Source organism: Falco biarmicus, chromosome 2 (genome assembly GCF_023638135.1).
Source record: "Falco biarmicus isolate bFalBia1 chromosome 2, bFalBia1.pri, whole genome shotgun sequence".
NCBI lineage: Eukaryota > Metazoa > Chordata > Aves > Falconiformes > Falconidae > Falco > Falco biarmicus.
Window position 1 is genome coordinate 82171270 of NC_079289.1, and position 19111 is coordinate 82190380.

Sequence of the window (19111 nt, forward strand, 5' to 3'; positions counted from 1 at the left end):
TAAATGCAACAAGTGACTGCAGCTCTTGCCTCTAGAGGAACTGCTTAGAAAAAAAGCTCCTTGCTTTACTTTATCACCATCTGGAAAGCCCTCCCTGATTCACAAGCTGACATGGAAGTTTGATTGAATTCTTTCCCAGTCTCTCTCTTCATCATTTTTAACCAACCCCCCCTGAGGAATAAGTTTCCTCACACTAAAGTAAATCTATCAGCCAGCGTTGCTGTGTCTCAGAGTGAAGTGATATACAGAGCTGGCTCCATTTCCTCCTCCTCCAGACTGGAATCTCAGCTGGATACAGGTAGACATGAGCTTTTTAAAAATCCCCTCAGCATCAGAGATGCACCCTTTATATGGAACTGGCAGCTGCTCCTGCGTGAATACTTACACATTTTAAGGTATCTTTTGAATGGTACAAAATGTGAAAAAAAAACCCCAAAACAAATATGAGAACTAATCCAAGGGTTCTCAACACACCCATTATAACCTGTTGCAACCACCATCTTTTCGAATGGGTGCATCAACTTCCATTATAAACCTGCAGCTTATGTCTGGAGGATGCAGCTGAAAAGACCAGGAAACACTATGTAATCAATTATGGCTTCACTTAATGGAATGGTGGTTGCATCTAGCTCTCTGCTTTTTAAGTCAGTGCTGGAGGCACAAGTTTACTGAATAAACTTATGTAAGTGTGTGTGTAGGAAAGGTGAGGAGTAGTCTTATGGAAGGCAAATGGTAAGCATCAGCTTATTTTGTTTCTATGGGTAACAGTTCTCAAGTTGTTTAGAATTATTTTACCCAAAATCAATGAAGACAAATTAAAGAAAGTATTTTCCTTTTGAAATTTTTCTTACAGTCCAAGAAATCTCACTCTTGCTCTTCCAGACTGATCTTTTTGCATATGCAAATTAGCAAATAACTAAATTATGTGCTGTGTAGCAGTCGATAGCTGACACAGCTATTTTTTATTCTAAATGAAAGGAGGACGTATGTTGGCTTCCAGAAATTACTGGCTAGCTTTTCAAAAAGTGTGAATTAGAAAGATGAATATTATGATCCATAAGATCAGAAAATGTTACCATACTTCTTAGGAAAAGTAACAATAGCTGCTGCAGTAGATTTCTGCTTCTTTCTTCAGCAAAAGTGAGCTTTTTTGCTCTATGTTTGTACTAATGTAACTGCAGTGATGGTGTTACACAGCCACCAAACCTCTCTGCTTAAGATATGGCTGAGCACAGTTCTCAATGCTGTGACTTTAGACCGAGTTTATAGAAGCCCCTTTTAGTGTGGATGGCCTGGATTTGTGGAAGTGGGAGGGAAATTGTTATACTACCTTCATCACATTGGTTCAAGCTAATAAAATATCACTCTGAGATCCTACGGTGTTCCAGGAAGATATATCAGCTCATGATTTCCAAAGTCACTGTTTTTCTAGAGAATAATGTGGTGCTGTCATTATTGACCTTAATATAACAGGAGAATTATGCAACCAAGAAGTCATAGTGCCAAGGTCAGTCCTCATGGGAGATGAACCAGATTTTCTGAGGGAAGAGGTAGCTGAGACATGGGGTGTGCATATCCAGAACAGACTACATTTGCATAAACTGTGCTGGCATCTAGTTCAGTAAGGAGTTCTTTGTAACACTATAGTGAGATCTTATTTTAGCATTAGTTAAATACTGCATTTTCTCTTAGCATGAGTTACCACATCATCAAGCCATTAGTATTAGTTAATGGAAAGTGAGCACTATGGCACCACAAGCTATCATAACATTTCCTGGAAAACATATATGATATTTCCAGAAGGCATCCTAAACTACTTTTTTAACTGCTTTACATTCCAGGAAAGAAACACCACAAGCAATAAGCAATTGTAAACATTTTTTAAATAGCTATCATTTCAGAATTAGGAGGAGAAAAAGAATAATAAAGGAAAGAAATAGTCTCAGCAGATGAGCTTTGCTCTTGAGCTGAGATTTGCTGGAGAGCATAACAACTCAGAGCTCTGTACAAATACTTAGGACTTCTACCTTTGCAAGCCACATAGCTGAAAGATGGAAGACAGGAGAGGTGTGGAAGAGGTTTTCACCAGGCAGTCTGCAGTTGCAGCATCTTTGTAAACAACTTGCTTACAAAAAAGTCATTTTAGTTTTGTAAACCCAGAGTGATTTCAAATTGTTACCCAGCACATGGTGTTTGCAATGTGCTGTCTTAAGACCCACTACCAGGAGAGCAGGTGAGTAATAGGTGAACAAAGTGATACCTAACAACAGAGTGAAAAGGTGACACGGCAGGTCTTGGACTGCTGCAAATGTTAATTTTCCTGGGAAACAAAAATATTCCCACAAACCCAGAAGTATGACAGAGGAGAACCAAAACTGTACACAGAAAAAAGCTAGAGAAATTAGGTTGGGGGCAGAGGGTCCTTACTATCTCATGGTGAGTGGACACAAGGGATTGAGGAATCAGAAATTAATGAGACACAGGTGTCAGGGATAACTGAAATATCATATCAGCTTTTAAAGGTATTTGATAACCCTTGACACACTTGTATAACTAATACCTTTAAAGACCTGGGCAGAGCGTCTGGCTTCTCTCTTTAAAAGAAACTACACATGAATGCTATGAGCCCTCCTAAGACAAAGGCATTCTGCTTGAAAGATATGAATGGTTTCCAGCAAAAGAATCAGGGAGGGAGTTCTTCACCTAGTTGGTGGGTGGGTTTCTTTGGAGGGTATTTAGAAAGACCTGTTTAGAGTCCTGGTCTGGTGTGGCCTGGAATGGAGAAATAGGCAGAGGGATAGATGAATGGGTATCAGTCCTCTTTTGGTTGAGCGGCCCTGTTTCTTTTGTTTGGATTAGAAGTAAGGTCAGTTTAGGGAACTCCATCAGTCCATACCCACAGACACTGAACTAAATAAAGCCTGTTTAGATTTTGTAACGTCCCCCCTGACAGCAGGCCATGAGAGACTGTGATATGAGATGATGCCTAAGGCAGCCTCAGGTTACACAAGCTATTAAAGTTTTGCTTACTGAAAGCATCAATATTGTTATTGTGAAACATCTGGTTCAGGCTTTCTGGGTAGATTGCTGAGAAAAGGAGACTCAGCCCTGAGAAATGCTTCTGCGTACCAGGGACTCCTGGGGATAGGATCAAGAGAAGTCAGCAGTGGTTGATTCCCCAGCCGTAGTTATTTCCTTTTGAAGCTGTGGGGGATTAAATGTGCCTAGTGACTCTGAGAACGTTAAATCCTAGCAGTCATGAACACTGGTCAAAAAACGAGAATAAGGGAGAAAACAGTTCAAGAGATTGTGAGTTTAGTGACAAAACAGCAACCTGCACTCATAAAATGTTAGCTTTTAAGAAAGATGGTTACTTCACAGTCATTGTGACACATGAAGGTAATAAAGCCTTATCTGGTATGACAGGAAGGATTCAAACTCCTGTTAATGCCCAACAAGTGCATACTGGCATTGAAATAACCAAAGGTATTCAGGGGATGTTATCAGGCTGACCTGAAGCAGGTCAAAACAACTCCAGGTTCAAAAAAACCTTCCTGCTGTCCTCAGTACTGAGATTGAAAGAAACAACGTACGTGAGCTACACAGAGGGCCAACATAAGAACATCCCAAAGACAAAAAACCATGCAATGGCAATGGTCCCTGGCAGCCAGCAAATGATTGCAAAAAGATGCAACACCAATAGAAATGGTGAAAGACAAGGTTCAGCAACCTGTGTCAAACTTGTCAGGAGGTGGTTTGCAAAGTGTTCAGAGAAGATGCTGGGAAAGGAGTTTACATGGTCACAGCATTTCAGTAAAGACTCTGCTTACTTTCAAAATGCAGTGCTCTCATAGCATTGGTTGTGAATTGATATTTTGGAGCATAGTAGCTCTATTCCAAATCTCTAATGCAGCGCTGAGCAAGGTCCTTTCTTCTCCAGGGGTCTCTCCCCACCCCACACATACTTTGTCTACCTTCCCTGCATAGCTTCCAGGCTCCTTGGGCCAGGAATGTCAGTTGCTATATGACAAGTGATGCCCTTGTTAAAACCTTTTTCCAGGCATCAGCCTCCTACAAATAATGGTGCATGGTACAGCACAATACAGTGACAAAGCTGCACTACGTGCAAGGAGCTTATGCTAAGCTCTGTAATTAAGACATATGGGGCCTTATCCACAGCTTAGAGAAGTCAGTGGAAACACTGTCTCGTAGGCTGGATGACAAGATGGTGATGAAGCAGGTTTTATTTTAAGGAATCACTTTATTCTATTTGGGGATATTGTGAGGCTTCAAGGAAGAACTGTGCTATTAAAAGGCATGAAAATGAAGAAGGGGGAAAATTAATAAAGTAAATAAAAGTATATCAGTGTTATAAATGGGCTTAAACTGATATCTGAAAAAAACTCAAACAGTAAAAATGGGATTTATGTTAGTGGGTCACGTTTTCACTTGTGGTTTTTTTGTTGTTTGGGGTTTTTTGTTTGTTGGGGTTTTTTTTTGTTTGTTTAGTTTTTTAAGGATCTACTCTGAATGTAAGTAAAGACTCTCCTCTTCCTTGCACTGTCACATAAATTATTTTATGGCATAGAGGGTACTGATGGACACGAGGAAATGAGAACCTGGCTCCAGATAATTTAAGTGAATTATAAGAAATAACTATAATACTAAAATAGGACAGAAGGTACATTTTTATCAACAGTAAAGAAAAATGCCAGTGTGCCTGCGGGGTGAGTAGCTGGCTGGACCACTTCATGCAGATATTCAGCAGATTTGTTTATGTGACGGTTTGCCTGTTAACAGGAAAATATTGATTCTTCCAGCTTTGCATATCAGTGCCCTTAAGTGCTCTGGCCAGAAATTCATAACACGGCAATACAAAAATGAAGTTCTCAAGGAATGAGTCTGGTCCTAAATGTTCACTGGGCAGAGGGAAGCATTTTTCTTGCTCACAAAATGACATTCAGGCTCCCAGTTTCCTGTCTTGCAAGGTATATGGTAAAGGCTCTGAAAATAAAACGTACAGTAAGCATGGTCTGTTGTAACCCAGACAATTATAGGCATCACAACAATAAATTTTTAAACAGTTAGGTAATATATAATAAATAAAAGATGAGCAGGAAAGCACTCACAGCTACTACCCTAATGCATCTGGAAAGTAATTAACTTTTTTTTTTCTTCCGTTAAGAATGTAATGTATTATACCCTGGCAAAGGAGGAGCCTGGCTGTGCATCCCCAGCGAGGATTTATCTGAGGTTGGATTTGGAGGGAGCAGACCCGCCATCCATCCTGCCAGTGCAAAGCATCCCTCCAGCATCCCACCCCTGCTCCAGCGCCACCCCTTCCCCACACAGCAGCAAGGTGCCATGGCAGGGGTGGCAGGGCTCAGGGTGGGCACTGGCATAAGCATGGGGCAGGAGGGCAGAGGGACACACCAGGGCCCGCCGTACGAAGGAGGCTCGGGGCAAGGCTCACAGTTGTCTGCTAAGGACTAATGGGAAAATAATAATGGAAGGGAATTGCAGACATATTTTCAGGCCAACATGCCTTTCCTGGAGCTCTTGGCATGTGAAGAAGCTTAAATCTTCTTATTGCAGGGGCTGGCACGGCTGGCTAGTCACTAGAGCCCAGGACTGGCATTCGTCTGAGGGCCTTGCTTGGCTCTGCCATTTCCAACCATTATGAGGGTGCAGCCAGGCCAGTGGCTCCCTGGGGCTGCAAGCACTGCAGGATCCTTAAGACAGGGGCACCAGCCAGGCCCTGGCAGCCCAGGCCCATCCCACCCCCAGCCTGGAGCAGCCAGGGGCACTGGGACAGCCCCAAGCATCAGGTGCCTCCCTGGGTCAGGATCAGGCCAGGGCCAGGCTGGGATGTGAGCTCATGGGTGGGCCCGGCTCAGCTAGGCCCATGGTCGGGCAGGTCAGGTCTGTGGGGAGCTGGAGACTGGTCCTGCTGCAGCATTGCTGGGGCAGGGGCTGATGGCCCCGAGGCTGACATGGGTCCTGGGCCATGGGCAGGGTGCGGGGAGCAGTCAGGGCTGCCATGACGTTCATTCAGCTTAGTCGAGCCTCTGGCTGCCTGAGCTGCTGGCCCCACTGAACAGTGGAGTGAGTCTGATCAAGGTCTTCTGAGGTGAAACAGTTGCAGACCACTGGGTCACTGTGTGTTTTCCCTGGTGAGAGCGGGAAAAGGTCCTCAAGTGTGTGTTGCCAGAGCCAAGTTCAGTGGAAACTCCTGAGAGTGGTTTAAAAACATGGAGTTTGCCAATGTGGGTAATGCATTGACTTTGGCATTTACAACAAATAGCACAAAACTGCTGTGCTCTGAGGTGTATTGCAAAATCAATTACTGCTGGGAAGTTTTGGAGAATGGAGATGTTGCTGACAGGCAAGTTTTAGGACAGTGAGAAACCTAAATTCATTTATGTTTTCTCAGATGATCTCATTGGTGGGTTGGTTTTTTTTTTAGAATTAACAATGCCTGTAATCCATTGTCAAAGATACTAGCGGTCAAGGTGGGTGACTGGGATTAATGTAGATTTAAAAATGCATCACATTAAATGCAAAATAAAGCACAGACTAAGCAAAACTCTAGGTAATGTTTTTTAGCAGACAGCTTTTCAATGTTAGATACAGATGATTCGATGGATGGTTTTCCATGTCTGATTTATATCATGTAGATACAGGTCATTGCTCCATGGTTACCCACTTCCTGGTCTAAACCAGCTACCCTTGTGTGTCATTTCATTTATACTCAAAGAAATCAAGTCACAACCAGACACTTCAGGGACTGATTAATTCCTGGAAACACCTGGTGGAGCTACACTATTATTAGACATGAACTTTTGACATGATTTGCAGATCAAATCATACACAGAGATTAATCTCTCCTCAATAAGCACAGTCCTGGACTGCATCCCAAGTAAGGCACCATGACCCAGATTTCCAGCTGTGGCTGAGCAACAGCACAGAGTCAAGCCCCAAAAGGAGAAGGCCTGACCTCAACTTTCTGTGTGCTAGTCCAGTCCCATAGCAGAAGTTAGATCAACCTGTGCCAGCTGTCCACAGAGGGTGAGGTCTCCAGCAGTCATGAGTGCCCCAGTTGTGACCCTTCCATTCAGTCATGCTGCAAAAGTAGTCAGCAGGAAAAAAAGGAGTTGGAGAAGTGCTAAATCCCCTCTGAGCTCCTGGAATATGTCCCCTTTGATGGCTATACTGACTCTACAGTTTCACCATGTTTGCATTACATAGCTGAAGCTGCAGGCCTGTCTGACTTTTAATAATGCAGATGGACACAAGATTGTGTCTTGCATAGACAGAACCCTTGCAAAATACAATGTTGGAGCATTCCTGCAGCTGTGCATGAGGTACTCCTGCTCTTCTGTCTCTGGCATCTTTTTTCTGATGCTTGTTGTGGTACTAACGCAAACCCATACAAGATGACAGACTGATCTTAAAACTGTGTTTGTGGGATTCATCCTGAACCTCCATGTGACTCGAGCTGTGTATAATGTAGTGGCAACTGTTTAGGTCTTTCTCTGGACATCCAATCTACACATAAACATGTCCTTAAAAAGAACACTGGTAACATCACAAAATTCACAGTGAAAAGGTAAGAAATGCTTAGATTTGTCCTCTCACTTCTGTGTATATGTTTTAAGGTATGGTCCGTACTTATGCAGTTGCACATTATTTGGTCCATAGGGAATGGTCTAATTCAGTCCCACAGAGCTGGGGTTGTCTTGTGACTCCTTTGCTCATTTATGTGGCTTTGTCTCAGAATCCTTTGCCTGAGTGTCTTGGGTACATTGCAGTCAACATAACTGACAGTGAAAAGCCTAACTGACATACTTAATATAAGGGCTAAGGCACAAGGGCATTTCCAATGCCTGATTTCTCAGATTACTCAGTGCCCATTTATGCTGCTTACTACTGCATTTAAAAATCAATTCCCAGTCATGCCTAAGTGACACAGAGGAAATCTGTGGCCATGGAGTCTCCAGTGTCTTTCCCACAAAACCTGCCTGCTGCTTCCTTCCCTTCTGCCTCTCAGCTCCTCCATTGTGCTGAAACAGTTGTTTGATTTTTCTCCTTCTGAGGAGGGCAATTGCAGCACTCTGAGAAATGAAAAGCAGATGAATTTCAGCAGTGTGTTACATTAAGCTGTTCTTTGGCTCTTTAATGGAATAACCCCCTCCAAACGTATTCTGTTTGACTATATTTTTTTCCTTTATAATTCTTCCCTGATTTGCACTGTATGCTTGTAATTGAATATAAAATAATTAACACACAGTAGCTATCTTCTTTTCCCTATTGTCACAATATCCCCTGGCACTAGTGAGCACCAGCAAGGAGGCTTGACATTCTAAAAACCTTTTCATTTCCCAATGAAAAGAGGTATTTAGGCTATAATTAAATTTAAAAATGCCCGAGTGGACTCCAGAGGCCACATTCACTTTCATGTACATAGGTCCACTCCCATTGACTAAAATGTGCACTTGGATCACAGATTCATTGATTTGCAGCTTTGGTCTGAGCCTCCAGTGCCTTTTATTTTCTTTATTAGGAAGCAGCTTACTTTCAGTAAGTTTCTTTGCTACAGCCGTTGCAGATACCTTCTTATCTGAAGCCCCTCACAGCACTAATGATACAATCATTTTCTGGAAAAATGTCAGTTATTATCTCTGTCTTTGAAACTCTTCAAACATCCAACTCCATTTTAGTTCTTAAGCAAGCTGGTATAGACAAAATTGTTTCCAGAGATCCAAAAACATTTCTATAACTGTATATTTTCCAATTAATTCCCTAGAAGATTAAGAGAATTTACATTTTCCAGTGGCCTTGGAGCACTACTAGCAGGTTTTTTCCCTGTTGCACCAGATAATTGCCTCCTGAGATTTCAGCCAAAATTCAGAAGTGATGCACAAGGTTGTGGTAAATTCTGTTTGATCTGTTTATATTCACACATATTTCCCAAAAGCCAAGCTCCCATCCAAATGCTCTCAGACTGACTTGGAGGTACTTAGTTGCAAACTGCAACTTATAAAAAATGAAAGCAGGTCTTGCAGAATAGTAGAATATAGAAATAAAGAAGAAGTTTCCCCCAGCAGCATGTCAATGGGTCAAGAAAAGAAAAAGGTTTTGAGTTCTAATTCTACTTTTGATGGCTATCCCATAAATAATCTTGATCATCTCACCTCCTGTTTCTCTGTATTACAGTTAAGACCATAAGGGAGGTTATAATAGGCCAAACCAGAATTCTGTCTATCCCTGTATCCCATGTCTGGTGTCAAACAGTAATAGTAGCTTAAGGACAAAATATCAGATCAGGGCAAATGTGAAACAGGGACTTTTTAGACCTGAAGTGGATTGGCATCTTGATGTTCAGTAACCATGGATGGAGTTTTCATTTGTGGGCTTGTCTAATTGCTTTCTTAATGAATTTATACTCTTGGCTTCTGCAACACCCTGTGGCAATAAGCTCTGCTGTTTAATTATGCACTGTGTGGAAAACCCTGACTGTTTCTTTTAAAACCTTAGTTTGACAGTTTCATTTGAGAGACACTCCTCCTGTGGTATAAAAAGTAATTTCTCCTGTTTCAGCATCGCCTATGATTTTGGAAATCACTTCTATCTTGTCTGTTTTCCTCATGGAAGGTAACTATTCTATTTAGTTTCTTATTGTACAGAAACTATTCCACAACAACAGTCATCTGTGTTGGCCTTCTTAGTACTTCTGTTGGTCGTTTTCTGATTCCAGAGAAGACAAGACCAGAACTGTAAAATTTAGGTGCATTGCTGCTTGATTTGCTGACTTCCAGACATGCTTTGTTTTCCTTTCCTTTTTTTTTTTTTCCTGTTATTTTCTTTCCTCTTTCTTTGCAAACAATTTCTAGCACAGTGTATGACTGACCCTGAACAGTGAGCTATTTTCACAGAGCTACCTATGCTGATATGAACATCTTATCCTTTGAATGGTAGCATCTGTTGTGGGACTTGTCACTCTTCATGTATAAGTGGGATTATTTTTCTACATGTGCATCAGGTTTTCAGCTGATCAAAAGACAATTTCACCTGCTGTTTTATTGCCCATCACTCACCATCAAGACATTGTCCTGCAAGTCTCCACGTCAATTTTAGTTTTTATCACTCCTCAGCAAAGGTTTCACTTTTCCTCTTTGTTCTCCTTTCCAGATCATTCACTAATACATTGGAGAGGACAAGTTCCAGCACAGATCTCAGTGGCAATCCCTTGCAGCACTTTTTGCACTGTGATAACTGAGCATTTATACTTAGATATATTTCCTGTCTTTTAATCACATACCGGTCCATGAGAAGAACTTGACCCTTCCACCTCACTGCTTGATTTCTTCATTTATTTTTGGGGAGGGAACTTTCAAGTGTGCTTTGCCAATGGGTTCATCACAGAGTCATTGACTTCCATTGATTTTAATGCCTGCCTGCATTACAATGAAGTTATAATAAGGAAACTCCTAAGCCGCAAGAAACCTAATATTTGTCACTGTTCACACAAATGTTCAATAGCTCCAGAAGTGTTGACTTACATGGAATGTGGTGCCTCTGAGGTGTGTTAGCCTTGTTTCATGCTGCATATGTTTAGATGTGAGTGTCTATAGGAATGTTTGTCTGGAACTCAGGTTGTTTCCTATGCCAAACAATTTTTAAAATCTTGGCTGATTTCAACCAGATTTGCAGAGGTATGAAGGTTTGAAAACAACCAGTCCTTCTAGAACTAGGAAGAAAGGATTGCTGGTGAAGGGTCAAGATCTCATAGTGTTGCCACAGAAGTATAAGTTTAACATGAGCACGTGTTAGAGCACCTTGTTAGACAAAGATTGAGAGAAACAGGGGAAGAAGGAGAGAAGGAACAGGTGGTATGAAAGTGTCTGTTGTAGGGATAATCTTCAGTCAGATCTTATGACAAATTAGACGCTGGAGAATCTAACCATCAGTCACAAAAGACTTCGAAACAAGGCTTTGGTCATTCACAGACCACATGGCCTGATGGTGATAAAGTTTGTCCTTGGTGTCAACAGCTTAGCTCTACATATCCTACCAACATAGATAGCTGGCCGTCTATACTCCTGATTTAACAGTTTAGAAGACATATATCAATTTAAAATAACTAACTAACTTACTAAATAAATAACTAAATAAATAAATAAGGTGAAAGTGGAAGAAGTGCCATGGAAAATGTATCAGCTTTATTACATTTTGCTTTGTGAAAGAAACTGATGTATGAAAATAAAACTGTCTGCAAAGCGAAGTAAGCGTATAGGAATGTAGATAATTAATAAGAATAAGAGAATCAGGCAGTTCCTGGTCAGATCAACAGCTGTTTTATTTGAGGAAAACTGAGCCATGTAAGCTGAACTAGTTCAGTAAGTTACTGTTGTAATTGTGGTGCTGACAGTAAGCAAACTTACAGCAACTAATACCTCACAGTGTCTTCGCTCTGCTCTATTCCCTTATCTGGTGTACCTATTGACTTCACTCTTGCTGCTTATGTAAGAAACTACAGTACACCACTGACCTTTTATCTTTCATTAAAAAAAAAATCACTACAACACCATAAACTGATATTATATTGCAAATTCCAGATTTATGTACACAAACAATTATCTCGCTTTAATAAACATATATCAGTCGTGTCCACTGAAAGCTAAAAGGAGCTTGGCAAAGCTAATATTTCTTAATAAAATTTTATTTCAGTGAAGAAATTCAGATTCTGTGACACTGAAATATTTACCCATTCATCTCAGTTTCAACAAAATATCTCACTCCATAAGAAGGTCCAAATATTCCATTTTCATATTTTGAAACAAAATGTTTTAATTTTCATGTTATAAACAGCTTCTCATTTGGAAAGAAAGACCCATTTTTATTGGAGTTTTTTAAATGGTTTTAACTTTCTGGTAGAAATTGCTGGTTTCATTTTCAGCCTAGAAAAAAACTAATTGCTAAAAATATCATCAGCTGGAGATGGTATGTTTTACATTTGCCAAGGAATTGAAGAACGTTATTTGCATACCTCTAAAATTCAGAGCTCTTGAAAATCATGACATTTTTAAAGTTATTCATTTTGATTTAGAAATTTTACTTCAGACATCTCCAACTAAAATAAGAAGATGTAGAGTCACTAAAATGCTCAGGATTCCACACACACCTGCACAATACAGAGGGATCTTCCTAAAAGAAGAATTTTTAACTTATAACTAGAAATGGATTCAGTGCACAGTAAGCGTGGTTTTTTTATCAGCAAACAGCCCATTAACATAGTAGTGTAAAGAAACAAGAGCACATATACAACTACAATGTTCTTGTATGTATGTTGTATTCCATCTTCATTGTGTCCCAAAACATTTTCTGCAATGTGGCTCTGAGTAAGACTGCAACGATGTCCAGGCAGCTTAAAAGATCTTTTGTCCCACAAAAACCTGTTCTTTCAAGGAACTGATCTTTATTAGGCAGGCAGATTTTCCATCATGGCTGTTCTGCTTTGCCCACGTGACATCTCATGCTGCAGATACGACTGCCAAACTACCTGCCATTCATGTTTTAAGCTTTCTGCGCTGGCACACTGTGTCACCAGACTTGCTGTTGTCCTGCTTTTAGTGTGCCTCTTCCTCACCTGCTTTCTGTGGAAGGATGGGGGGTTTTGCTCTGTCTGTTTCTTCTCATTCTTTTTCTGCTGAGTTTTTGGTTCTTCTGCCTTGATTTCTCTTGGGCCATTGCTTTTGCTGCTAAGAAATGATGAGTGCAGACTTTCTTTTGTTGTTGGTTCTCAACAACTCTGGAGAAGCCTCAGGGAAGTTGCCATCTTCTCTTTCTGGCGTTCATTGTCCCTGCAGCCAATGACTTAGGAAGGTCCTCAGTGTACCCCCAGTCTTAGATGATCATAGACAGGATTTTGAAAAGGGCTGGATGAATAATGCATTTTTGGTTTAGTTCCCAAACTGAGACACTGTGGGTGGGGAATGAGAGAGAAAATTTTGGATGAATGTGGAAATTTATCTGATACAAAAGGAAAAGCTGTGTTGTGATTAGTGTTTAGAGCAGGGGTCCTCAAACTACGGCCCGTGGGCCGGATACGGCCCTCCAGGGTCCTCAGTCCAGCGCCCCGTATTTACAGAACCCACACACACACCCCTACCGGCGGTTGGGGCAGGGAACCAAGCAGCCATAGATGACTGCCTGCCACTGCATCCGCGTGCCGGCCCCCTGTTTAAAAAGTTTGAGGACCCCGGTTTAGAGTCCCAACAAATAATCAGGACAATTTTTAAACAAAAAAGTTACCATCTTGAAATGAAATAATATCAAAACTGTGTTTTTAAAGGCCAAATAAAACATATTTATATCCTTAGGAGAATCTCTCTCTTTTTTTTCTTACTCGAACCATTCATCATATTTATCTAAGGGATCACAGGCAGCTTGTCCACCCAAAAAGGGCTTTCATTTTTGATTAATTTACTTTTTACCTGCTTAAAAGCAGATATCCTACTGTGAGTCAACACTGGCATATTTAAATCACTAAGGCACTTAAAAAATCCCACTCTTCACCAGCAGAATTCACAAGACTTAACCCATATTACATGGGCAATGTGGTACACAGAAGCAAACACATTGAGTATTTGCAATCAGTGAAGGGAGCTGTGCTGATGACATTGATTGTATCTGGGCAATTGCACCATGATTTTCAGTGTACCCAATACAGAAAACACAATTATGTCTTCATGTCTTTTTTTGTTTCACTTTTCACTGCCTAGGTCACGGTGTTCTTAAAATTTCCACCTAATATTTTTTTCAGAATAAGTTGATTGAGGAAGTTGGTGGTAGAACATGGCCAGCAGAATCCCTCCTCTTCTCCATCCTCTGCCTGCCACAGATACCGAATATCTTCATGCTGCTCCAGATGCTTTCTCCTCCTCACTGTATATCTCTGAATTTTGAAATTGAAATGAAGGGACTTTCAAACATTCCTCTGCATCTAAAAACGGCAGCAATAAAAGCTGGATACATGGAATTAAACCAATTACCACATACGTAACCAAACTGGGAAAAGACAGGCTTTGTGTGGTGGTCACTTATGGATCATTTGCAAAAAAGAGGTCTTAAAAGCCTTCCTGCTAATATGCTGAGTGCTAATAAAACATCATCAGGCTTTATGCTGACTCTGAAAAGACAAGACTAAACTCTCTCTTGTAACATCTTAAATACATGTAGCAGCTGCGTGCACAAACTGACTAAACTCTTCTGTTTTACAGCACACTATCTCACACTCTTAAAGACTGGTAAAATTCAGCCTTGACTCCCTGCCAGGCACAATATGAAGAATTCTATAATTATCAATCCAGCGATGTCATTTAAAAGCAAATGCATTATCATGCACAGAAATCATCTCATGTCCCCTGTAGCGAGTTCCACAAGGACTGTCACTTCATTTGACTATAATTCTGGCTATATTACATTTAAACCTCTTCCATCAACAGACTTCCCCAGCCAAAAAAAATATTCTTTTATTGATAAAATAGCATGCAGTCTGGAGTGGCTGTCAATGTACCTAAAGGTCATATAATGTCAGAATCATTATCTTCAAATCATCTCATGAGCCCTACTTTGCAAGCTACCTATCAAAACAATAATAAACACAGAGAACATGTGGTGCTACATAAAAAATTGTGCTGTCATTTTAAGAAGTATGGAATACAAGCAGAAAGATTCCTCCCTCCTCCTCCTCCTCTCAATATTGTGCAACCACTGTATTCAGCAAACCATTATATGAAATGTAATTAATAGTATGAACCCCCCTTTGCCAATACCTTTTTTCTCCTTGAGCCACTTGGTAATCCAAGACAATGCATTTACAAGACAGATTATCCATTGCAGAGTTGCCGGCTCTGTCGGATCCCACTATTTTACCCTGTCATGGATCAAAAAGATTAAAAGCAACTTTAAAAAGCACATGTTATGATGCTAAGTCCAGTAACTCTAGCCTGTCTGCTTCAGCTCAGATTTGAAACTAAGCAAATATTAATGTTTTGAATGGAATCGGAATCAATGTTCTGTCAACCAGCTGCAGAGACAGGGGTTGCTGTTTTCCCATTTGTTTTCTGGGTTTAGTTTTCATAATCCAGATGTTTTTCAATCACTGTTCACAGCATTAGGAAGACTGTGCTCATTCTGCAGTCCTGGGCATTGTTCAAACTAGTGTTTCCAGCCACACCTGAGGTGGGAGCCATGGGTCATTGGTTCAACAGGTTAACATGACTGACATAGATTGCAGTAACTCTAAGAGTGATTACATTTATTTGCTGACCTAGATCTTCTGTAGATTAAGACATACTCCTGCCTTCACCTTTTTTTACCCTCCTATTTCCTCTACCTTAAAAAAGATAAATTGGTTAACAGTTGTAGGCAACTGGAAGGCTTCACATTTCACTTCTCTGTTTTCTTTTTTTCAGTGACAAAAGCAGCGAAGGAGGAAAGGGGCTGAGATCAAAGAAATAACTGTCCTGTGTTTACCTCAGCCAGCTGTACCACACATTACCCCACTCTGTGCTGGTATCAGACACTAGTCGTATCATACCCTATTTGAAATCAGCCAGGGTTGAAACAGAAAACAGACTTTTAAATTTGTATATCCAGAGCTGACCATGTTTAGCAGAGCTGAGCTGCATGCAATGCTCTGCATGAGCTGAAGTCAACAAAAAGCAATTTCTCCTTATATTACTGTGAATTATTTACTACAACATTTGGAAATGACATCCAGATTCCGCACCACCACCACCACCACCCCCCAGCCCTTGTTCAGAACTTTATTGCAATGAAAAGGGGAGAAGTAAATGAGTAGTAGGAGAGGGGAAATAAATCCCATTGAAATGCACTGGCTGATAAAAGAAGTGTCTTTTAAACAGTGCCTTATGCAAGAATAATTGTAGCATTTGTTACAGTGCTGTACTGATGTACTTAGGACCCTCTCTGACTATGGCAGAGATGTAGGAAGCACAGCTCCAGCTAGAGTATTCATGGGGCTGCAGGGCTTTGCTTATAGGTTGTTAGTGAAGACACACCAAATTAGCCAGCCCTGAAGATGGGGGGTTTGAATTCTTCGTATAAAATGTGGAGGGTTTTAGAGCTGAGATATTAGCCACACACACATGCATGCATGCAAACACCCACACATGCACAGACCAGAGAGGAAAGCCTTCCCTACTGCCAAGTGACTGAGGACATCACCTCTGGCACAGAGGACAGAGCAGATATTGTGCATCTTGTGTTGTGCCCTGAATACAGAAATAGGCAGGGCTGAGAACAGGTCCCTGTCTGTCTCTCTCACACAAGCATTAAGGGGGAGAGCCAGCTGACTCCTGAAAAGACATGTTGCCTATTACTCCCTGTCTCAGCCCCAGAGGTAGCTCAAAGAGAAGTACATCTAAAACTTACTGTACAGGAAAAGGCTCTGCTCCACAAGTTACATCTGGCTCCAGTTCTGGATTGTAGATGTGAACCTTCCTCCTCGGATCCATAGCTCAGGAGTTTCCAGACCTGTCACTGGTTTAGTTTTCATTTTAAGCAGTGCCAAATGAAGTTCAGATGTTGAGGACAGTTCCATAGGTGTGATGTTTGGATCAGATGATCCTTTCTTTTCCAAAACTTGTATTTGCTTCCAACCCATAATCCAGTTTTTTCCTCAATGAAAGTTTGAGCTGGTTTTACAACCTTTTCCACAGCTTCTGGCTCTTGCCATTAATGCCATTGCTGAATCTAACACGTGTCAGTTGAGTTTCACCTTCATTTCTAAGACAGGCAGTATTTAGATCCACAGCTGTCATTCCCAGGTCTCACTGCAGCAAAGGAAGTTAAGGAAAAAGGGTGTTATGAATGTTATTACATAAGATTCTGCCTGAGCGAATTATTAAATGAACAGAGTATCCATACTTTTTTGACAGGATGAAAACTTATTCGGACAAGTCAGCAGAAATTTTGGCTGAGTGATTACCACAGGCAACCCTCTGAAAGTGGTACAGACAGAGCCACAAAGCTGAAGCAGCAGATAGTCAGGAATGAGAGGCAGTGACAAGCTGAATTGCTGGTGTCTCTGCATACGCAGCCAGAGGTGGGCATTTGACAAACTGGTAGTGCCATACTGGCCAAGAGCAATTCTGATGGAAGCAGTGAGCAAGCTTTGGGGACACGCTTTCTGAAGCTGTTTTGCTTGCCCACACGTGCTGATGTCTAGGCACCTGCAAAGCAGGCGCTGCCTGAAGGCATCAGTGACTACCATCAACTTCCCCCACTGGTGGCCAGCCTACTTCCAAACAAGGTATTAGTGTCCAGGGTGGCAGCAAAACATGATGGGACAACCCCTCACATCAGTAGCATACCTTCTCCTTGCCCCAGAAACAGCAGAAGCAAAAGCCTGATCATCTGTGGCTCTCTTCTGAACTCTGCTCCTTTTCCACAGAAAGAGCAGCCTCACCCCTAAGTCACAAAACTCTATACTCACTCTGGGACAAGTGCTTCTTCCAAGATGAGATCAGGAGTCTGAGTCCTCTTGTAACAGATCAGCTCTGACTGGCTGCAGCGATCCTGTTACTGGAAAGCTATGCATACATGCTTATCTCTTAGCCACACACCTCTTCTCTTGGGGAAAAAATCTTTAATAAAACATTTTCACAGTGGGAGGGAGAGAAGGAAGGAGAAGCTACTCAGCAAATAAAAGATTAGTGTGAGAAATGGATATAGATGGTGCAACCAAGTGTGGTTTTTTTAAGGGGGGATATTTAATTGGGGAGAGAAGTAGGAAATTGAATTTCCCTCTGCGCATGAAGGGACAAACCCAGCCTTCTGCCTGACCAGGTTTCATCCTGAAGCATAAGAAGAGGTTGAGGCTCTGCTGTGTTGCTCTTTGTGCTGCTGAGCTGCACCTCTGCAGATCAGTCCCATGACACTGGTACGGTGAGGATGAAGTATTGGAATAAGGAGCAATCCCATACCCTAGCAGGACAGGGTGCAGGGCAGTCATGCCCCATAGAGTCTGTTTTGGTGATTGGGCTGCTCCTGGACACCAGCCCTAGAACTTTTTGATCAGTCCCATCTGCATGTGAGGCCTGAAACTGGAACCGTCTCAGTTATCACTGCTCTCCAGTGCCAGAGACACTTATGGATGCTCAAGTACTCACTGGATTTACTCTTGAGTGTGGAGCAATAAACATAACTACTAAAGAGTCTGGATGCTACAGATGCAGGCATGCCCAGCCTGCCTCCTTTGCTTTGACTGCCAAACAGCAAAGGAAGGAGAGAGCCTCTGTGTCAGCTCACAAAGGCAATGAAAACCTTCAACCATTCATTAGCAACATTCCTGTGAACAGACATGTGAGCCTACCTCTAGTAACACAGGTAAGCCAACTTGAAAATACAGTAAAAATGGAAGAGAACTGTCAAGCTGATAATTAATGTGCAGTTCAAAAATTATGCCTTGTTGAGGTCCTGGTTAGAGGAACAGCCTTGGGGAGAGGCTCTGAACCAGCTTGTACTCTCACTCTGAATTTTCTGTTGTGGTAGACACAAAAGTGCAAGCACTCTTTAGCCCATTCCAACTGAGACAGAATAGTGCATATTTTTTATTAACCTGACTGCAGACCCAGTTACTTTGGTAGGTCTGTCCTACCTGAATGAAAGCAGCCTCTTTCTTTCCTTATAGAGGCAGACACAGAGTGCAAAAGGTACTTGCAATCACCTGCTTGCTGGTTCTAACACTTCCACTGGCATTGTTCATTTGTCCAGGACTCTCCTTTATTTTCCCGGGGTGGGGTGGGTGGGGGTGGGGGAAGATTTTCTGATACCATCACCCCATTCAATGTGAGGAGCAGGAGGTCTCAAGGAAGAAACACAGTAATTCCAAGCCTTACACAAGCCAGGCAAACACATAAATCTGGACTGGCATTAGAAGGCAATTGCTTTCCTTCCCCTCCCTTTCCTCCAGATTGTCCCTGTTCACAGAAATCCAGAAGGAAAATTCATAGAAGTGTCTTCACAGGCAATAAACCAAAGTTAATGATCTGATGTAAAGCCACTGGAGTAAGAATATTTT

The 19111-nt window shown here is 41.6% G+C and overlaps 1 long non-coding RNA gene across 1 annotated transcript; it reads right to left on the reverse strand.

Moving 5' to 3' along the window:
- Window positions 1–11361: 11361 nt before the first annotated feature.
- Window positions 11362–18780, reverse strand: LOC130145300 (uncharacterized). The gene is made up of 3 exons (XR_008820472.1): window positions 16462–18780; window positions 14838–14938; window positions 11362–12982 (listed from the first exon to the last, which is right to left on the reverse strand). It is a non-coding gene; the product is annotated as an uncharacterized LOC130145300 (long non-coding RNA).
- Between the last annotated feature and the right edge of the window lie 331 nt (window positions 18781–19111).